The 19712-nt window shown below is 36.8% G+C and overlaps 1 non-coding gene across 1 annotated transcript; it reads left to right on the forward strand.

Moving 5' to 3' along the window:
- Positions 1 to 5349: 5349 nt before the first annotated feature.
- LOC121231748 (small nucleolar RNA R71) lies at positions 5350 to 5455 on the forward strand. Its single transcript, XR_005929803.1, has one exon. It is a non-coding gene; the product is annotated as a small nucleolar RNA R71 (small nucleolar RNA).
- The last annotated feature ends 14257 nt before the right edge of the window (positions 5456 to 19712 follow it).

Consider the following 19712-nt stretch of genomic DNA (forward strand, 5'->3'; position numbering starts at 1 on the left):
TGTGGTCTTGACATGCATAATCAAGCAAGTTCTAGAATAACAATTCAATACTGACGCACTCAAAGCAACAATAGAAGTGAGCATGAAAGAAATAATAGATGCTCTAAAGGCTCAAAATTTCACAAAAATTATGGCTTTTTGATGTTTAAACCTGTAAATTTCAACTCAAGATAATACCTAAACTTAGGGAAACAACCCAAAAGTTTTTAATTATTCAAAAATCAACTTATCATGCTTGATTCCCTAATGTCTTAAAGTTTAAACAATCAATGCATAATTGCCAATGTTTTAATTCAAGACATATCAATAAAAATCATAAATTAATTAAAATTCATTCTAATAGTGATATGAGTGATTCACGTGAGAATAAGACACAATTCAGGGATTTCCAATGATGATATAAAACACCCCCCACACTTGAGATGTACATTGCTCTCAATGTACAAAGATAGATATATTGAAAAAGATAGATATATTGAAAAAGATAGATTTATAATCATAAGATGGGAAGAGAAGTGAAACTTTCTGAATGATGAATGAATTCCTTGAACTGGAGTTTTGGAGAATAATTGGCGTGAGAGTGGAGGAGGATACTCCGGTGGTGGTAGAGGTTCATTAGTCCATAAGTCCTGCGCCAAAAGAATATTATATCTAGTGGTAGCTATGGTCGTGGTTGAGTAGGACATGGCAGTCGTGGAGAACCTTTCCTGGTGAAGTTTTTAGTTCCTATGCGATGATGAGCATTGGAGCTCTTTATAACTGTGATAGAATCAGGAACTTTTTAGGAAATATAAGGAAGCATAATTACTCGTAATGAAATAGCCGAAATTTAAAATTGTAAAATAATAATTATAAAACTTAATAAAAATATGCTTAACAAAAAATAAAAAGTAGTCTTAAAATAGAATAAAAGTAAAAACATAAAATAATAAATAAAAGTTTTTAAACATTTTCATCAGCAGATGGTTTGCGAGGTGGGGTGTCGATGAGATGTGGAAGTGCTAACAAATATGCTATAGAGTAGCATCAATGTTATCGAAGCGCTGAAAACACTATTGCTTGAATTGAGTAAGGCGCTCAGGATGTCAGCGTATGAAGCCGCCACATGAACTGGAAGGAAGGGGGTGGTGGCTGAGTCAGCGGATCCTCGTGACGTTGAGGGACATCATCAGGAATGTCATCTGGGTCCTCCTCCTTGGTGGATTGGGCGAGGCGGTACTAAGGAGGGTATGTACCACGTCATTTCTCGATCATCCTCATACTTAGCATACTCGAGATGCCCTGTAGGGACATCTGGCCGATAAGAGTGAGGAAGGATGATTGGGCTGCTGTGTTGAGGAGCCTGAAGTGCCGAGCCAATTGAGTCACAAAGGGCTCGATAGAGATGACCCCTCTTCTGTGCCGCTCCGTCTGGTGGCGAATGGCGAAGGTAATAAAGTAGGTGAGGTCGATGACGTGCCCATTCGCCATACTCTATAAGAAATAGGCGTCGCGGGTGGTGACAACGCCAGTGCTCTCTCGTCTCCCTGTAAGAGTGTGAGCCAAGATGGCGTGTAGATACCTCAAAGAATGAGGGAGAGCCGATGCCTTGGAGCAGCTAGGATCGTAGGTGGCTAAGGTAGGGACGAGGTCTCTCTAACATTTCGAAGGGGAGTAGTGGATGTGGCGGTGGAGGGTGTCAAGGTCATTTTCATCTATAAACTTCTCCGTGTACAGCCATAGTGCAATCCAGAATTTGGGTAAGCTCAACTGGCGTGCTAGACCACCGAGGCGGAACTGGACTGTTCCAGGATCATCGAAGTTTGTCATGACGGTTTGAAGATGGAACGTCGAGCAGAGTTCCAATGTAAACTCGAGATACGTCGGCTCGACGATCTCGAAGAAGAGCCCCCACAGGTCAGTCGTTAGGAGGGCTCGGACCGCGTCAGCCAATTGAATCTGCTCGAGTGCGGCCCAGTCAATGTAGCGGCCCATACCTAGGGGTCAGGCCTATAATATCTAATATAATTCTTCCTGGGGTCCCAAGGGAACTTGGAGGAATGGGTGCCTAATCTCCGTGGTAGGACCCGAGGATGACGCTGCTCCTTTTCTCTTCTTCGAAGTGGGAACATCGATTTTCTTACAACGTGAGGACGATATTGTACCTGCATGGAAAAATTGAAGTTCAATCAATATGCCTCAAGAATAGTATGGAAAATCAAGGCTAAATATGAATATTTTATGAGATTAACGTACGAGATGATAAAAACTAAAACCACTAAATATATCAAGTTAGTGGATTATAGAAATAATGAATGAATGGATGTGAGTAGGCATAAATTTCATGGAAACAAGGAAAAATTGAAGAGTACAGCATAATGGAGTAACTAAAATGACAAAAATTTTTTATTAAACAAGCATTAGTATTTTAGTATTCTAACTATGAATATTCAAAAATAGTTCAATATAGCAAAGGAATCATGAAATAAGCAACATATTTAGAAAAAATAGAGAGAAAAGAGTAAACAAACGTAAAAAAAAGGAACTTGGGGCGTCAGAATCGGTTTTGTAGGCGGCACACGGGTTTGGGGATAGGGCGTGTGGAATTGCAGTGGCTAGGGTTAGGGATTTTTGGGGATGGAGATGATGAATAGTGAGGGGTTTATAAAGATTTTGGGGTTTAGGGTTTAGGGTTTATCAAATTTTGAATTTCGGCGCGTTTGACATTCGACCCACGCTTGTGTTGCTTGGGTGTGTGGGTGCACACGGCCGAGTCACATGGCCGTGTCTTGCTTCGTTCCTTTTCCCACGCCTGTGTACATATTCCACGCCCGTGTTCATTTTGACAGTGTCTACCACGGGTGGAGGGCACGAGCGTGTCGCATGCCCCTGTTACATTCTCAGTTTCAACCACAGTTTCAAGGCATGGGCGTGTCTCATGCCCGTGTTGTTTTGGCAGTTTCGACCACGACCATGTCGCACGACTGTGGTAACTTATTGCATCTCGTGTTGGGGAAAAATCTTGCCCTATTTTCACATGGTCGTATCGCACGGCCGTTTCTCCACCTATGGTGTGAGTCTCAATTTCAACCATAGTTTCAAGGCACGGGCGTGTCTCATGCCCATGTTGTTTTGGCAGTTTTGACCACGGCCATGTCGCACGACTGTTGTAACTTATTTCATCCCGTGTTGGGGAAAAATCTTGCCCTGTTTTCACACGGTCGTATCACACGACCGTTTCTCCACCTATGGTGTGAGCATGGCCTAAGGCACGCCCGTGTGCCTGGCCGTATGGATGGGCAAATCCTATGTTTCAGGACTTAGTTAATAAGCTAGATGTGAAAAACTAGAATTTAAATAAGTCCTTATCGTTAATGCTCAGGTTGCCTCCCGAGAAGTGCTTATTTATAGTCTTAAGCTGGACTTGCCTCTCTTCTACATGGTCAAGGTGGTGCGAGGAGTTTACACTCCTTATCCCTGCTATCAACTTTATCAACATAAGGTTTAAGACGAGTATTGTTTACCTTAAAAGTACTAAATTTAGGATGAATTACCTCGACTGTACCATATGGGAAATTACTGAGTACCGTAAGAGGAATTTCTTCATTAGGTTCAGAAGTGGTAATGCGAGGATCTACTGCATCTAGTAGTACTTTTTCTCCAACCTTAAGTTGATTTGGTGAGCTACTGAGCTCGTCCTGGCTTGGATTTGATTTATCGAGTGTTCTCGGTTTCTGTTTCTGCCATTCATCTAACTACTTGATTTGTAGCATTCGTTCTTCATAGGTAGGTCCTTTATTGTTGTTTGAACATGGCTCATATGAGTTCTTCGTAACTGATTCCTGCACAGAGGGTTTCACCACATAATCAATACTAGGAGAATGATTTATACAACCACCTTCAATTTTCAATGTTTTACTCGAATTACAAGCTTGAAGGGTGATTGTTGCATCTCTCACACGAAGTGTGAGTTCACCTGTGCCAACATTAATAATGGTTCTAGCAGTCGCTAAAAAGGGTTGTCCTAAAATTAAAGGTGCGTTACTATCCTATTCCATGTCTAGAACAACAAAGTCTACTAGGTATATAAATTTATCGATCTTAACAAGAACATCTTCAATGATACCCCCAGGAAATCTAATGGGTTTATCAGCCAATTGAATGCTCATCCTAGTTTGTTTGGGTTTCCCAAGACCTAGCTGTTTAAACATTTTATAAGGCATAACATTAATGCTTGCCCTTAAGTCAGCCAATGCATGATGAACATCTAAACTACCAATTAAACAAGGAATCGTAAAACTCCTTGGATCCTTCAATTTGTTGGGTAGCTTATTTTGTAATATGGCTGAGCAAACTGCATTCAACTCTACATGCGACGCCTCATCCAACTTTCATTTATTTGTTAAAAAATTCTTTAAAAACTTGACTGCGTTTGGCATCTGTGAAAGGGCTTTAATAAACGGTAAGTTAATATGTAGTTTCTTTAAAAGTTTAAGAAATTTACGAACTTGTTCGTCTGATCGGTCTTTCCTTGTTGCATTAGGGTATGGCACAAGAGGTTTATATTCTGTACTCATCGGCTTTGGGTCATTGTGGCCTACCTCATTCTTACCTTTACTTACCACTATTTCAATAGCGTTGAGTTGCTCCCTTAGGTTAGATTCAGTGTTGCTTGGAAGGCTACCTTGTGGTCGTTCGAAAATGAACTTGGCGAGCTGTCCAATCTGAGTTTGGAGCCCCTAGATTGATGCTTGTTGATTTTTGAGTGCTGTCTTGGTACTTTAAAAATGAGTTTTTGACACTGAGATGAATTTTGTTAGCATCTCCTCAAGGTTCAGCTTTTTCTCTTGTTGGTAGAGTGGTTGTTGGAAACCCGGAGGATGTTGTGGCCTTTGATTTCCTTAACTGCCCCACAAGAAATTGGGATGGTTCCTCGAACCTGCATTATAAGTGTTACTATACAGGTTATTTTGGGGTCTAGAGTTATTGTTACCTATATATTGGACTTGTTCCACCTCAATGCTAAGGTTGAAGGGTTGATATTTTATGCATGTTCCTCCTCCATTCGAATCGCACCTCATTACTAGATGTACCTGGGTAGAACCACACGAATCATCAATATTTTTATTTAAGAGCTCTACTTGGTTAGATAGCATAGTAATCGCGTCGAGGTTGAAAACACTGACTGCTTTCGTCGACTTTGTTCTCATAACTTGCCACTGATAGTTATTCAGTGACATCTCCTCAATAAATTCGTAAGCCGCTTCAGGTGTCTTATTATTGATAGTTCCTCTAGCGGCTACATCAATCATCTACCGAGTTGAAGGATTTAGGCCATTATGAAACGTTTGAACCTGTAGCCAAAGCGGTAACCCATGGTGAAGGCACCTTCTCAAAAGGTCCTTGTATCTCTCCCATGCATCGTATAGAGTTTCTAAATCCATCTGCACAAAAGAAGAGATATTATTATGTAATTTGGTTGTTTTAGCCGACGAAAAATATTTTAATAAAAACTTTTCGGTCATTTGTTCCCAAGTAGTAATTGACCCTCATGGTAACGAATTCAACCATTATTTAGCCTTATTCCTTAACAAAAAGGGAAACAACCAAAGGCAAATGGCGTCATCAGAAACGCCATTAATTTTAAAGGTATAGTAAAATTGTAGGAAATTTGGCAAGTGAGCATTGGGATCCTCGTCCTGCAAACCATCAAACTGAACAAACTGTTGTATCATTTGAATTGAGTTAGGTTTTAGTTCAAAATTATTTGCAGCAATAGCAGGTCTAACTATACTTGACTCAGTTCCTATTAAATTAGGTTTAGCATAATCATACATAGTACGTGGAGCAGGATTCTGATTTACTGGATTAGCAGCAATTGCAGGAGGTAGCAGATTTTCTTGGTTTTCAGCCATCTTCTCGGTTGTGGTTGAAGTATCATCCTCTTGCTCGTCCTCTGTGTATCTTAGGCTTCACCTTATTTCTATCTAGTTTCTATGAATTGAGCGGTCGATCTCACCGTCAAAAAGTAGTGGTCCTGACGGGTTTCTTCTGGTCATAAACTAGAAAAACTTGTCAGAAGAAAATAAATGAAGAATTAGAAAATAAAATAAAAATTTAAATTACAATAAAAGTAAAATGGCTAAAGTAATAAAAATCGAGTGTTCCTAATATCCTAGTTCCCCGGCAACGGCATCAAAAACTTGATTGCGTGATATTCGTTTTAGGTTTTAAAGATTTATAAATGAATTGTTCTTGAGACTAACTTACTATCACAATTAAGGCAAATGTACCTATCGAGCAGTAGTATAGCTCAGCAAGACCAGATTGTCGAACCCAAATGAACTACGAGTACTAGTATTTACTTCATTTTTATTATCTAGCCTAAAAATTAAGATGTTTGGTTATCTAAACTAATTACTAACTAAGAATGCATAGAAAGAAAACTCGGGAAAATACTTTTGGGAAAATTCGATTGATTGAGACAATACCTAAGGAAAAATCCACCTAGACTTCATTTGTTATTTGACTCTGAATCAGACGATTTATTCATTTGACTTGATCCGTAGAAATCCCTAAGTTATATTATTATCTCTCTCGAGACTAATAACATCTAACCCTAGGTTGAATAATTGAAATCTCTTTCTAATTAAAACCCTAGAATTGCATTAACTCGATCTATGGATTCCCTTATTAGGTTTCACCCTAATCCGATAAAATCTTGTCACCCTATCTAGGTGCACAATCAACTTCGTTTAGTTATGACAAATTTACTCTTAGACAGGGTCTATTCCTCCCCTGAATAAGAGTTTAATTGAATCAATATCCTGGAATATCAAAACAAGAATTAAGAACACATAATTAAGAACAAGTCAAATATTTATCATACAATTCAGATAATAATAACAAGATCTATCTTAAGTTTCATTCCCCTTAGGTATTTAGGGGGTTTAGTTCATATTTATGAAAGAAAACATCTCAAAAGCATAAAGATATCAAAACATAAGAAAACCCAAAACTCTTGAAGGAACCTGAAGGGAGCTCTCTAGTCTTGATGATGAATCTGGCTCTTGAGATGGATCAATCGGCTTTCCTTGAGTAATTCCTTGCTTCCTACTTTGCGTCCCCTTCCTAAGTCCCTCCTCAAGTGTTTTAATAGGCTTTTGAATCCTAAAGGCCCTAAAAATTAGCCTTTTTCGAATAGGACTAAACTTGGGCTCGGTAGGGACACGCCCGTGTGACACGCCCATGTGCAATTACTCCAGCCTGTGGTCAAAGCTGTTAAATAGGCACAGGCGTGTGGTCTACTCGTGTAAGTCGTGCTTCGATCCTACCAAATTGACACGGTTGTGTGACACGCCCGTGTGAGAAAGTCCAGGCCATGTTGTTTTCCCATGTGGGTTTATTTTCTCCATTTTTGGCCCGTTTCTGGCTCTTTTTACTCTTCTATGCTCACCTAAGTATAAATCATGAAATTAAAGGATTAGGAGCATCGAATTCACCAAATCTAAGGAGAAATCATCCGTAAATGCACTAAGCATGGGATAAAAATATGTATAAATTATGGTTTATCAGCCTCTGTTCTACTTTATATGAACTTGTTATGAAGGTGATAGAGAATAGGTACAAGGCTGCATTTCTTAAGATCATAGGCCAAGAGTATGCGAGATTTATCACAGGGAGAAACATTATTGATATTGTGATTATAACGCAGGAAGTTTTGCATACTATGAGAAGTAAGGGTACAATGGAATGGATGGCTGTCAAAATTGATTTGGAAAAGGCTTACGATAGAGTTTGGTGGGATTTTATGGAAGCCTTTCTTAGAGCTACATCTATCCCTAATTTTCTGATACAAGTCAGCATGTCAGCTATTTCAACATCCATTATGCAGGTTCTTTCGCACGGTGTTCAGTTTGACAAGTTCAAACCTGTTAAAGGAATTCGTTAGGGTTTCCCCTCTCTCTCCCTATTTGTTTGTGTTGTGCATGGGATGGTTTGGTCATAGGTTCCATTCAACCATTTCTTCTACAAAGAGGAATCCCATTCGTTTATCTTGTAGAGGTCCAGCTATATTGCATTTTTCTTTGCAGATGACCTTGTGATTTTCAGTAAAACAGACTTGAAGCATAGTAAACTTCTTAAGGACTTCGTTATGAGTTTTTTTAAGCACTTAGGACACAAGGTTAACACTCGTAAGGCTAATTTTTTTCTCTACAAGGGTAAAGGAGGATCTAGTAGGGAAGATTACTAATTTGCTCGGGTTTCAACCAGTCCATGAACTTGGACATTATCTAGGAGTCCCTCTCCTTCTTCATAGAATCACCAAAGGTACCCTATGAAACTTTCTAGTTGGGAGGCTAAGAAACACTCTTTCACTGGAAGGGTTACTCTTGCACAATCTGTCATTTTATCCATTCCTAGCTACCTAATGTAGTCTTAATGGTCCCAAAAAGTGTTTCTAATGAAATTGAATGTAACAGCACGATTTTGGGCTTAGTCAGAACAGTGGTTTCGGGACCTTGAATCCGACGTAGAAAAACTTATTTTTATTACATTTTTATAGTCTACAATTTTATTGAATGATTTGGTGAAAATTTCGTTCGAAAAGTTTGGCGTTTAAGCACTCAATTTAGCAAAAAAGATTAAATTCTAAAAAGTACAAAAGTTGAGTTCTACATGCTATAGGTGTCTAATTGTTATGAAATTTTAAATTGAAGGTCCTTAGATGGTAATTAGATTATTTTTTAAGTTAGTGGAAAAAATGGACATGAGGTAAGAGAAATTTCATGTTTTATAAAAAGGGCATTTCGGTAATTTGTCAATTACAAACAAAATATGTAAAATAAAAGCAAAATTTAGCCCATGTTCTTCTTGCTTGGCTGAAACTTGAAGGGAGAAGAAATAGCTAGGGTTTTGCCACTTTTCAAGCTCGATTGTAAGTCCGTTCTTGTCCCGTTTTTAATGCTCTTTACATTTTTAAGTCGTTATCACTTGATCTACCTATTTCTACCACTAATTTGAGAAATGATTAAGGTCTAGGTTTGAAAAATGTTAGAAATGTGTGTATTTTGATGTTTTATGATAGATTATGCAAGTTTGATGTTTGATAAAAGACTTTTGCTAAGTGATTTTCGATGAAAATGCCTAAAAGGACTTATTTGTAAAAGTTATAAAAGAAGTAGTAAAAGTGTGATTGAATGAAAAATATGGGCTGGTATGAGTACAATAAAGATTCGACTAGGCTTGGGTAATGAAGAAATTTGATAAAAATCATTTTACGAGCCTAGGGACTAAATTGTAAAAAGGTCAAAGTTTAGGGGTAAAAACATAATTTTTCCATAGTGTAATTTTTGGGCTGAATTGAAAAATGTGAATATTAAATGAGTTAAATTTTATATTATAGATTAAGAGAAACGAGGTTTGGACTTAGAACGGGGGAAAATAAAGTGTTTGACGATTAGGTCCCATTTCTACTATTTTTGTACCGAGGTAAGTTCGTATGTAAATAATGCATTGTTTTAATTATGTTTTAAATTCTTTACTATTGTATGAGTTGTGATTGATCCTTGGAAGTATTCGACAAAGTTTCGACAAGTGTGAAATCCTGGTTGAACCTTAGGAATAGATAGGATACAAATGTCATGACATTAGGGTTACTAAGATTACGTGTAAGACCATATCTGGGATATGGCATTGATTTGAGACTTCATGTAAGACCATAGCTGGGCTATTGGCATCGATATGAGATTACATGCAAGACTATATCTAGGATATAGCATTGGTATAGAACTGTGTGTACGAGATTCCCGAGTATTCTTTAGTATTCCAAGTGGTTAAACGGGAAATTCAACTAGTAATTTAACGAGTATGTCAAAGATGAATTATGTGTAAATCCAATTCAAGATGACATAGGTATGTACGTAAAACTCATATGTAATGAGCTCGTTATGTGATGAACCCTCGATAAGGTTACAATTGAGTAAGTTATGATAATAAGATCTTAATAATATTTATGCCAATTATCATCAAATTAATTGTATGTTAAATGTTCGGACATGATACTTATTATTTGCTTAGGAACTTACTAAGCTATATAGCTTACTCCTCTTTATTTTCCCTTGTCTTACAGTGTCACCAATCTAGCTCCGGGATCGGAGATTGTCGGAGATCCACTCACACTATCAACTTATTATTTTGGGTACCAATGAATTCAACATTTTGAGTTATGGCATGTATCGAGACTTAGTCATTTTATTATGTGTCATAATTGATTTGGCCATATTTGTTGGCTTATGTTGGTTGATAATTCATCTTGTAAATGGCCATTTGAAATTGGTTAATATTGGTATAAGTATATATGTTTATGATGATGCTTTTCATGGATGTGGAAATTTGCATGGTTTAAGTTGATAAGTATGTGATGTTCGTATGTGATTAATGGTAGCAAGTGAATGATGTGTGGATGTCTTGGTTGTGGCTGAATTGATTGAATATAATTTCTTGGATAGGTACTATGTTTTGTTGTGTAGGTGTGTGCATTAAAGGGTGACAAGATGGCTTGGAAAATAGCCTTGTTTTTGTCCACATGGGTAGACACACGGGCGTGTGTCTAGGCCATGTGTGACACACGACTTGCCCTATGGACGTGTGTTTCGACTGTGTGTCCCTACACCTTAATTGTTGGAAAAAAAATGCTCAGAATTGAGCACACGGGCAGAGACACAGGCATGTTCTCAATTGTGTGGATGACACGGCCTTAGGCATGGGCATGTGTCCTGGGCGTGTGAAGTCTGTACCTATTTTATGAAAAATCATAATTATTAAATCAACCACACAGCCTCGCACACGGGCGTGTGACTTGGCCTCGTGTCTTCTACTTGTTCTTGGGTGACAAACAGAGAATTACATAGGTTAGGGACACAAGCGTGTGTACACAGACTGCCCACACGGGCGTGTCCCAAAGCCACACAGGCATGTGACCCTTGTTTAGTGAAAAATTTTCTAAATGTTGTTAAATTTTTTGAAGTTCTCGATTTAGTCCTGAATCGATTCAAATGTATGTTTTGGGTCTTGTAGGCTCGTTTTAGGGATGACATGAATGTATATGAAAAATTTTAAATTTGGATGGAAATTTATGTCTCAGTTTTGTATGATTGCTTGCGTATAAGTCCGGTAATGCCTCGTACCCTATTCTGACATTAGATACGGGTAAGGGGTGTTATATTTAGTGGTATCAGAGCTACAGTTTAGTCGATTCTTGAAATAATGTAGCGTGTGTAAGAGTGTAACTATACATGCCATAAATGAACTGTGATAGTGTGATAACTCCTGACAATTTTAAATTATGTTTTCATATTGTAAATGGATCCCAAACGAGCTAAGGCTGATGACGTTGAAAGTAATGCACCGGCTCTCGCTCAAGGGGCAGCGTCATCTGATAGTAGACCTCCAACGATTGGTCAGAAAGAAGGGGCTAGGGAAGCCTTTCTCCACATGATCAGCTAGTGGTATACAGAGTTTGTTTGAACAAATCTGAATGCCCAACCTCCTCCACCTCCACCTATTCCTCGACCAGTTCTCGTAGTTCCACAAGGTATGGAACTTGTAAGAATGAACAAGCCCCCAGTTGATAAGATCCGAAAGCACGGTGCTGAATATTTCAGAGCTAACGTGGATGATGATCCTGAGAGAGCCGAGTTTTGGCTCAAAAACTCCATTAGGGTATTTGATGAGCTGTCTTGCACACCGGATGAGTGTTTAAAGTGTGCCATCTCACTTTTGAGAGGTTTTGTATACAACTGGTGGAATACACTAGTATTTGTGGTACCGAGAGAGAGGATTACTTGGGAATTCTTTCAAGAGGATTTCTAGAAGAAATATATTAGTCAGCGGTTCATCGATCAGAAACGTAAGGAATTTCTTGAGCTGAAACAGGGCCAAGTGTCAGTAATAGAGTGTGAGCGAGAATTTTTCAAACTTAGTAAATATGCTCGAGAGTGTGTATCCACTGAGGCTATCATGTATAAGAGGTTTGAGGATGGATTGAACGAGGATAATCATGTGTTAGTTGGGATCTTAGAGCTGAAAAAAAATCATGGTGTTAGTCGAGCGAACTTGTAAGGTCAAAGAGTTGAATAAAGAGAAGAGGAAAGCTGGTTGCGAAGCTAGAGATTCGAGGAAAAGACTGATGAGTAAGTCATTTCCATCTCATTCAAAGAAATCTAAAGAAAAGTATTCCCATTCGAATGTATCAGCTGGGTATTCTCACAGAGACCACGGGAAGCAATACTCGAGTTTTAAATCTCAAGCCACTTCAATGGCAAGTGTGGGTAATGTAAGCTCTAATATAATAGCCCGATTTTAAGTTTAGCTGAAACAGTGGTTTCAGGACCACAAATTTGACGTAGAAAATTTTATTTTTATTATATTTTTATGGTCTACAATTTCGTGAAAATTTTGACGTTTGGGCACTTAATTTTGTCAAAAGGACTAAACTTTAAAAAGTGCAAAAGTTGAGTTCTACATGCTAGAGGTGTCTAATTGCTATGAAATTTTAAAGTGGAGGTCCTTAAATGGTAATTAGACCATTGGTTAAGTTGTTGGACAAAAATGGTCCATGGTTCATTTTGTATATAGCCTTGGAAGTTGGCTAATGTTGGTTATGAGTATATTTGTATTAATGTCATTTGTGAATGTGGAAACTTGCATAATTTGGTGTGAAAGGTTGATGTTTTAAGCATGTTTAAAAATGGTATGAGAAAGACATGTTATTGTCTTGGTTTTGATTATTTGGTTGCTTTTCATGCTTAAGTTTGTGCCATGTGATGTTGAGTAGATATGTGCAAGTGAGGGTGGCAAAATGGCTTGGTAAATAGCCTTGTTTTTGTCCACACAGGTAGACACACGGGCGTGTGTATAGGCCATGTGTGACACACAGTCAGCCCCACGGGCGTGTGACCCAACCGTGTATCCCTTGCACCTAAGTTGTTGTAAAACAGAATGCTCAGTATCGAGCACACGGGTATGAAACACGGCTATGTGTCTCAGTCGTGTGAAGGACGCGGCCTAGGGACACAGGCGTGTGTCCTGGCCGTGTGACTTCAATTTGTTCTTGGGTAACAAATAGAGATTTACGCAGGCTAGGGACACGGGCTTGTGTGATGACACGGCCTACCCACACGGGCATGTCCCAAACCACATGGGCGTGTGGCCCTTAAAACATGAAAAATTTTCTAAAGTTCACGGTTTAGCCCCGAATCACTTTCAAAGCATGTTTTGGACCTCGCAGGCTTGATTTAGGGAGGATATGATTAATTTTAAAAAAATTTAATTTATACGAAAATTTATGGCTCGAAAATGTATGTATGCTTGTTTTTAAGACCGGAATGCCTCATACCCTGTTTCAGCGTCAAATATAGGTAAGGGATGTTACATTTAGTGGTATCAGAGCTATGGTTTAGTAAATTCTCGGACTAACCTAGCATGTGTGAGAGTCTAGCTATTCATGCCATATATAATCTGTGATAGTGTGATATCTCCCGACTCTGATGAAATTGTTTTGTTGAGACAGAGATGCTTTCCAACTGAGCTAATTTTGAAAACGTTGAAAGTGATACTAAGATATTTGGAAATGTTTTTGTGATAAGTTGAATATTGGAAAGGTATGAATAAGAGTTCATGATATGTATGTGATGATGTACAAAATGAAATAACCTTAAGTTGAGAAATATGGGTAAAATGTCATTGCTCCGGTTGAACGTTGTGTTTCGATGGATTATGGTGATTTTATGAAACGAAATGAAAGTTTATATTGTGATAAGCTCATCCATGTTTGTTTGTCATTCATATGATGTTATGTGCCTAACTTGTTTGATTAAGTGAATGCGATAAGTAAATTTACTCAAAAGTTATAGAATGTATGTATAAGTGCACTTGTTTGAATAATGTACTTGGATAGTTTGTGTAACATAAATATATATGTTAATTTGCCTGAAGTGAATTATATAACTGTGATGATATTATGATGATGATAAATGTTAAGTCACATGTGTGCATATAAGAGAGTCAAGTTAGAGGCTTTACGACCTCACCACTTACCAATGTGGTATTGTATGATGAAATTTCACGAGATTTATGTTGAATGACCTCAAAAATGAGAGACTAAAGAATTCAGTAGTGGAATAACTAATAATGTGGTCAGAGTTGAGAATAGTTTAGCTAGTGAATACAGTTTTGGAAAAGATGTTAGATTATTTTAAAGATCATTTGGATTTCACAATGTCAAGGTTAAAGAAAATGTTAATCTCGGCTAATCGACTCATTCAGGTATGATGTCTAATGTATGTTTTGCTGGAATGTCTTCTAGATTGATTTTCATTAGTGAATGGAATAATATGGGATTAGTGATGACAGAATTAGTCAGAGGAATTGTAATTGACTAGATTATGATGATCTCTCCTGAGTATGTTATATATTCATTTATCCTCAAAGATATATGTGATTGTTAATTTTCTGATGAAATTCTTATCGTATGAGAATGCTAGCTAATTATAATGTTAGATGAAAGCACTGTTGGTCTGGTTGGTTGATGATCAACATATATTATTTTTCTCTTTGGGGTTCTATTCTATTATGTTTGGAATAAAAGTTGATGGTGAAAATTTATGTGAGGCTATTCTTCGATTTCTACTGGATGTTGTTTTGTTTTATGTATATATTTGGAAAATATATTATCTCTATTACAATTGATTCCAAAGTGTGTAAGCATTGTTTTTCTTCTGGTTTTCTCCGAGGAGTCATCAAGATCTTTATTATTTCTTATGAGTTATTTTCTCTGGCTTCCAGTATGGTATTCGCATATTGGATTTCTTTATCTTGGTTTTTTTATCATCCTTATTTCGTAAATTATCAATTATGGCTCATGTTTAAAGTGTGTTCTTTTGCTTGTGATAACTATGTCTATTATGAGTGTATTTTTGGTTCAATCATAGGAACGTGGTGATTCTGGTATCTGGATTTCTCTAATTTTCATGAAAGGAATTGACATCGACAAAGGTATAGATAGTGGAAGCTCAAGCTTAAATTGTATGATGGTTTTCTTTTCTCAGGTATGTTTGATTAAAGTCAATGAATTCAATCAGTATATTTTGTTTCCTTGAGCTAATGCAGTTGTAAAGATCCTTGATTAGCATGTTAAGGGAATTATAAAAGATTGTATGTTTGAGTTGTTTAACAGCATGAAGAAAGGAGTATTTCGATATGTTTTTATTTGATAGTTGAGATCGACTCAGTTGTTTTTATCTGAGTGAGCTGGTCAGTTGAAAGGTAATTTAAGTTATATGCATTTACGTTTATCCTCAAGTAAGAAAATAAAATCATGTACATTCATGGGTGAATAGATGGATAGTTTGAAGGAAGAATTCATATTCTAGAAAGTATGATACAGAGATATACCTATTAGATTTGTTCTAATCAAATGATGTAGTTATGAGTTAAAGCTGTTCCAATTAATAAAATTATCACATTTGTGAAAGTTTGAACGGTCTGTTGCATGTTAGCAAAGTTGAAAACAGTTGAAGGTATTATTAACCAAAACACTAGTTTTGGGTTTTGTTTGAATTGAGTAAAGAATTCATGATTTTTCAGCAGTGCACTATTGAACGGATTGGAATGTGTTTAATATAAGAATGTAAAGTGATAGTTTATGCTTTCAGGCGGTTAAAGTCTCATTAAAAGAATTGTTCGAAGAGTGAATTAGAGTCGGCCGCTAGTATGTCTGTGTTGAGAAATTGATGACTTCGTCTTTTCGACGAAAAATGTCATATGCTTATTGATTCCAAGAGTATAAAGTATCTAATCTTATAGAAAAATCTGAAATTAAGACAACGTTGATGGCTTGAACTATTGAAAAATTATGATTAGTCAACATTAACCTTTGGAGGAGTAGAAATAGTTGCAGATGCTTGAATGGAAAGCCTTTGTTCATTTTGTGAGTGTTTGTAATATCTCGAATTAGGGCCTAATCGAAATAGTGGTTTTGTGACCACAAATTCGAGATAGAAATAATTATTTTATAATTATTTTGAGGTTTATGATATGATTGCATGATTGTGTGAAAATTTCGTGACGAAATTCTATGCATAAAGTGCTTAAGTTGAAATTAGGGACTAAATCGAATAATTTGCAAAACTTGCATTCTAGAAGTTCTTAGTATGAAATTGCTTTGGAATATTAATGAGGAGGTCTTAAATAGCGATTTGACCAATTTCTACGTTTATGGACAAAAATTGGACATGGATGGAATTTTTGAAAGTTTAGTAAGGAAGGGCATTTTGGTCATTTGGATATTAAATGAAATAAAATGGGAAAAATAACACAAAATTGATCATCTTCTCCATAAGTTGCTGCCAAATTTTTCTCTCCACCATAGCTAGGGTTTCAACACTTTTAAGCCTTGATTGTAAGTGATTTCTATGCCCGTTTTTAATGATTTTTATGTTTTTGAAATCCCGATAGCTCGATTTAGCTTATGCTAGCAATAATTCAACCTAGGGTTCATATTTGGAAAAATACCCATAGGTGAATTTGTGTATTTTGGTGTTTTATGAAAGAATATGAGGTTTTAAATTATGCTAGACAACTTGTGCTACTTGGTTTTAAGTGAAAACGAGTAAAAGGGCTTAATCGGTAAAAATACCTAATATTCATAAGTACATGTTAGAGTGTGAATTTGATGTTGCTATAGAAGGGAAAAATGATCAGCATGTCATAAAACATAAGAATAAGGGATGAAGTTCCCGAGCCTTGGGGCAAAAGTGCAAATATGTGAAAGTTTAGAGGCAAAATGGTAATTTTGCCAAAGTTCGTATTAGGGGCTGTTTTGATGAATGAATGTATTAAATAAATTAAATTGGCGTTATATATCAAGAGAAACGAGATTCAAGTCGCAATCGAGGGAAAAACAAAGTTTATGAGGAATAGGATTGATTGCTAATATTTTGTATCGAGGTAAGTTCATGTGTAAATAAGGTAACATTATTTTATTTTAAGTGATTTAATAATATTTGTATGATATGATATTTATTATCATGGAATATTGTGCTTTGTGAATTATTATTTGGTAATATGCAAATTATGTGAACAACTTGATAAGTATGAGATGTTAGCAAGTATCAGTTTTTACATTTCGAAGAAGGTGATCAAAATGTAAAATTGAGAAGAATCCCATTTGAACCTTGAGAATAGATTAGGGTACAAGTGACATGTCACTAGGATGGTTGGGTTCTGAACTTGTTGAGTTGAGTTCGAGTTCGTGAGATGCAACTAGGCATCTGAGCTCGTTGAGTTGAGTTTGAATTCACTTATGGATGCGAACGCCCGAGCTCGTTGAGTTGATTCCAAGTTCGTTTATGGGCGGGTTACATGGTAGCTTGGCTACATAGATTTCAAAAGCTATTAAGCTTATTCAGTTATGAGTATAGCACTTACGTGCACACTATCCGCGTATCTGAAATTATATTCCGATGTGTTCAACGGGAGAATCCTAAGAGAATATGGAGAATACTTAAAAAGAAAGTGATTCGATGATGAATGTGTTGAAGAAGTGGAAATGGACAGGTATGAGTTTAATCCTTGGTTGAGAACTTAGTAAGACAAAATTGTGGTAAGATAGTAAGTATTCTTATGATATAAGTGTCTTAATGATGTTTATGTTGGATTGCATGATCATGTTACTTGTTATTTGCATGTGAACTTACTAAGCATTTATGCTTACTCCTTCCTTTTCATTCATTGTAGTTTTGTCAAGCCGGCTTGAGAATCGGGATAGGTCGAAGGCTCGTTCACACTATCCGAAGACCTAAATTGGTAAAATGGCTGGTATATTTTGAGTGTGGCATGTATAGCAATATACTCACTTTGTGTAAATGATCATATGATATGGTTATGGTTTGGTAAGAAAAGGGTTTATAAATGATTAGCTATTGGAATGGCTAATCAATTTTATATATGATAACATGTATGCTTTATGTCTTAACTAAACCATGAAAATCCTTGGAAAGGTAAAATTGGCCACAAAACAGAATCAGACAGCAGTAGTGACATGAATTTGAAAAATCACTAAAAATAGTAGAAATGGAATTAAAGGATGAATGAGTTATGAAATCGAAGCTTGATGAGTCTATTTTCATATGGATGGAACAAAACAGGTAAATGAGTTATATTTTATGAGATATTTAAGTTTTGGTGAAATAGGGTTAGAATGGTCTCTAAATCCCTTGTTCTGAATTTAAAAATTCACCATAAATTGTAAAAAAATATTTAGAAATATTTTATATTTATAGATTCCTTATTGAGTCTAGTTTTATGAGAAACAAATGGCATAATCATTGAAACTCTGTACAGGGAGATATTTGATTCGTAATAGACAGGGGTCAGAGTAATCAAACTCTGAAACAGGGGAGAATTTAATCAATAAACTGTACTAATTACCTTGACCAAAAATTCTATAAAAAAATTAATAGATATATATATGAGTCTAGTTTTAGGGAAAATTTACTGATCTTAATTTCGAGTTTCACAACTCGAGATATGAATTTTTAAGCGACTGTGACGCAGTTAGTCAGCTTTTCTAGAAATTCTAAAATAAATTGTTTAAGTTGTTTAATTAATGAATTAAGTTTAGTAACACCTTGTATTCGACTCTGGCGACGGTCTAAGAAACGGGGGCGTTACATTTGGTGGTATCAGAGAAGGTTTAGTCAGTTCTCGGACTAACGTGTTGTATGTACGGGTTTTGCTATACATGCCATATATATATTGTGATAGTGTGACGACTTCTAACCTTTTAAATGATTTTTTTATAGTAAATGGATCTCGATCCAGCTGCGGCTGATGATGTAGAGAGTAATGCACCAGCTCCAGCTGAAGGGCCAGTGCCAACTAAAAATCCACCTCCTACTGTTGGTCAAGGAGGAGGAGAAGGGGCTTAGGAAGTCTTTCTCCAGATGATGAATGCCTGGTATACTGAGTTCATTCGTACGAACCCGAATGCACAACCTCCCCCACCTCCCCCGATTCCTCAACTTGTACCCCCGATGCCTTAAGGTGTAGATCTAATGAAATTTCAGAGAACTCCAGTTGACAGAATTTGTGAGCAAGGGGCCGAAGAATTCAGGGAAAATGTTGATGATGATGCCAAGAAAGCAGAGTTTTGGCTTGAGAAAATTCGGGTATTTGATGAATTGTCTTGAACACCTGAGGAATGCTTGAAATGTGCTATATCATTGTTGAGGGATTTAGCCTATCATTGGTGGAAGACATTGATTTCAGTAGTACCGAAAGAGAAAGTAATTTGGGAGTTCTTTCAATAAGAATTTCAGAAGAAATACATCAGTGAAAGATTTGTTGATCAAAAGCGTAAAGAGTTTCTTGAATTGAAGTAGGGGAACATGATAATTACTAAATACGAATGGGAGTTCGTCAGGTTGAGTAAGTATGCTAGAGAATATATTCCTACAGAGGCTAAAATGTGTAGACGATTTGAAGATAGACTCAATGAAAACATTAAAGTATTTGTTGGGATTCTCGAATTAAAAGGAATGGTAGTACTTGTTGGTCGAGCTTGCAAGGCTGAAGAACTACTCAAAGAGAAGAAAAAAGTAGAGGTTGAGACTAGAAATTGGAAGAAAAGATCGATAAGCAGTTCATTCTCACAACAATCTAGAAAATCT

The sequence above is a fragment of the Gossypium hirsutum genome, chromosome A06, assembly GCF_007990345.1.
Source record: "Gossypium hirsutum isolate 1008001.06 chromosome A06, Gossypium_hirsutum_v2.1, whole genome shotgun sequence".
NCBI lineage: Eukaryota > Viridiplantae > Streptophyta > Magnoliopsida > Malvales > Malvaceae > Gossypium > Gossypium hirsutum.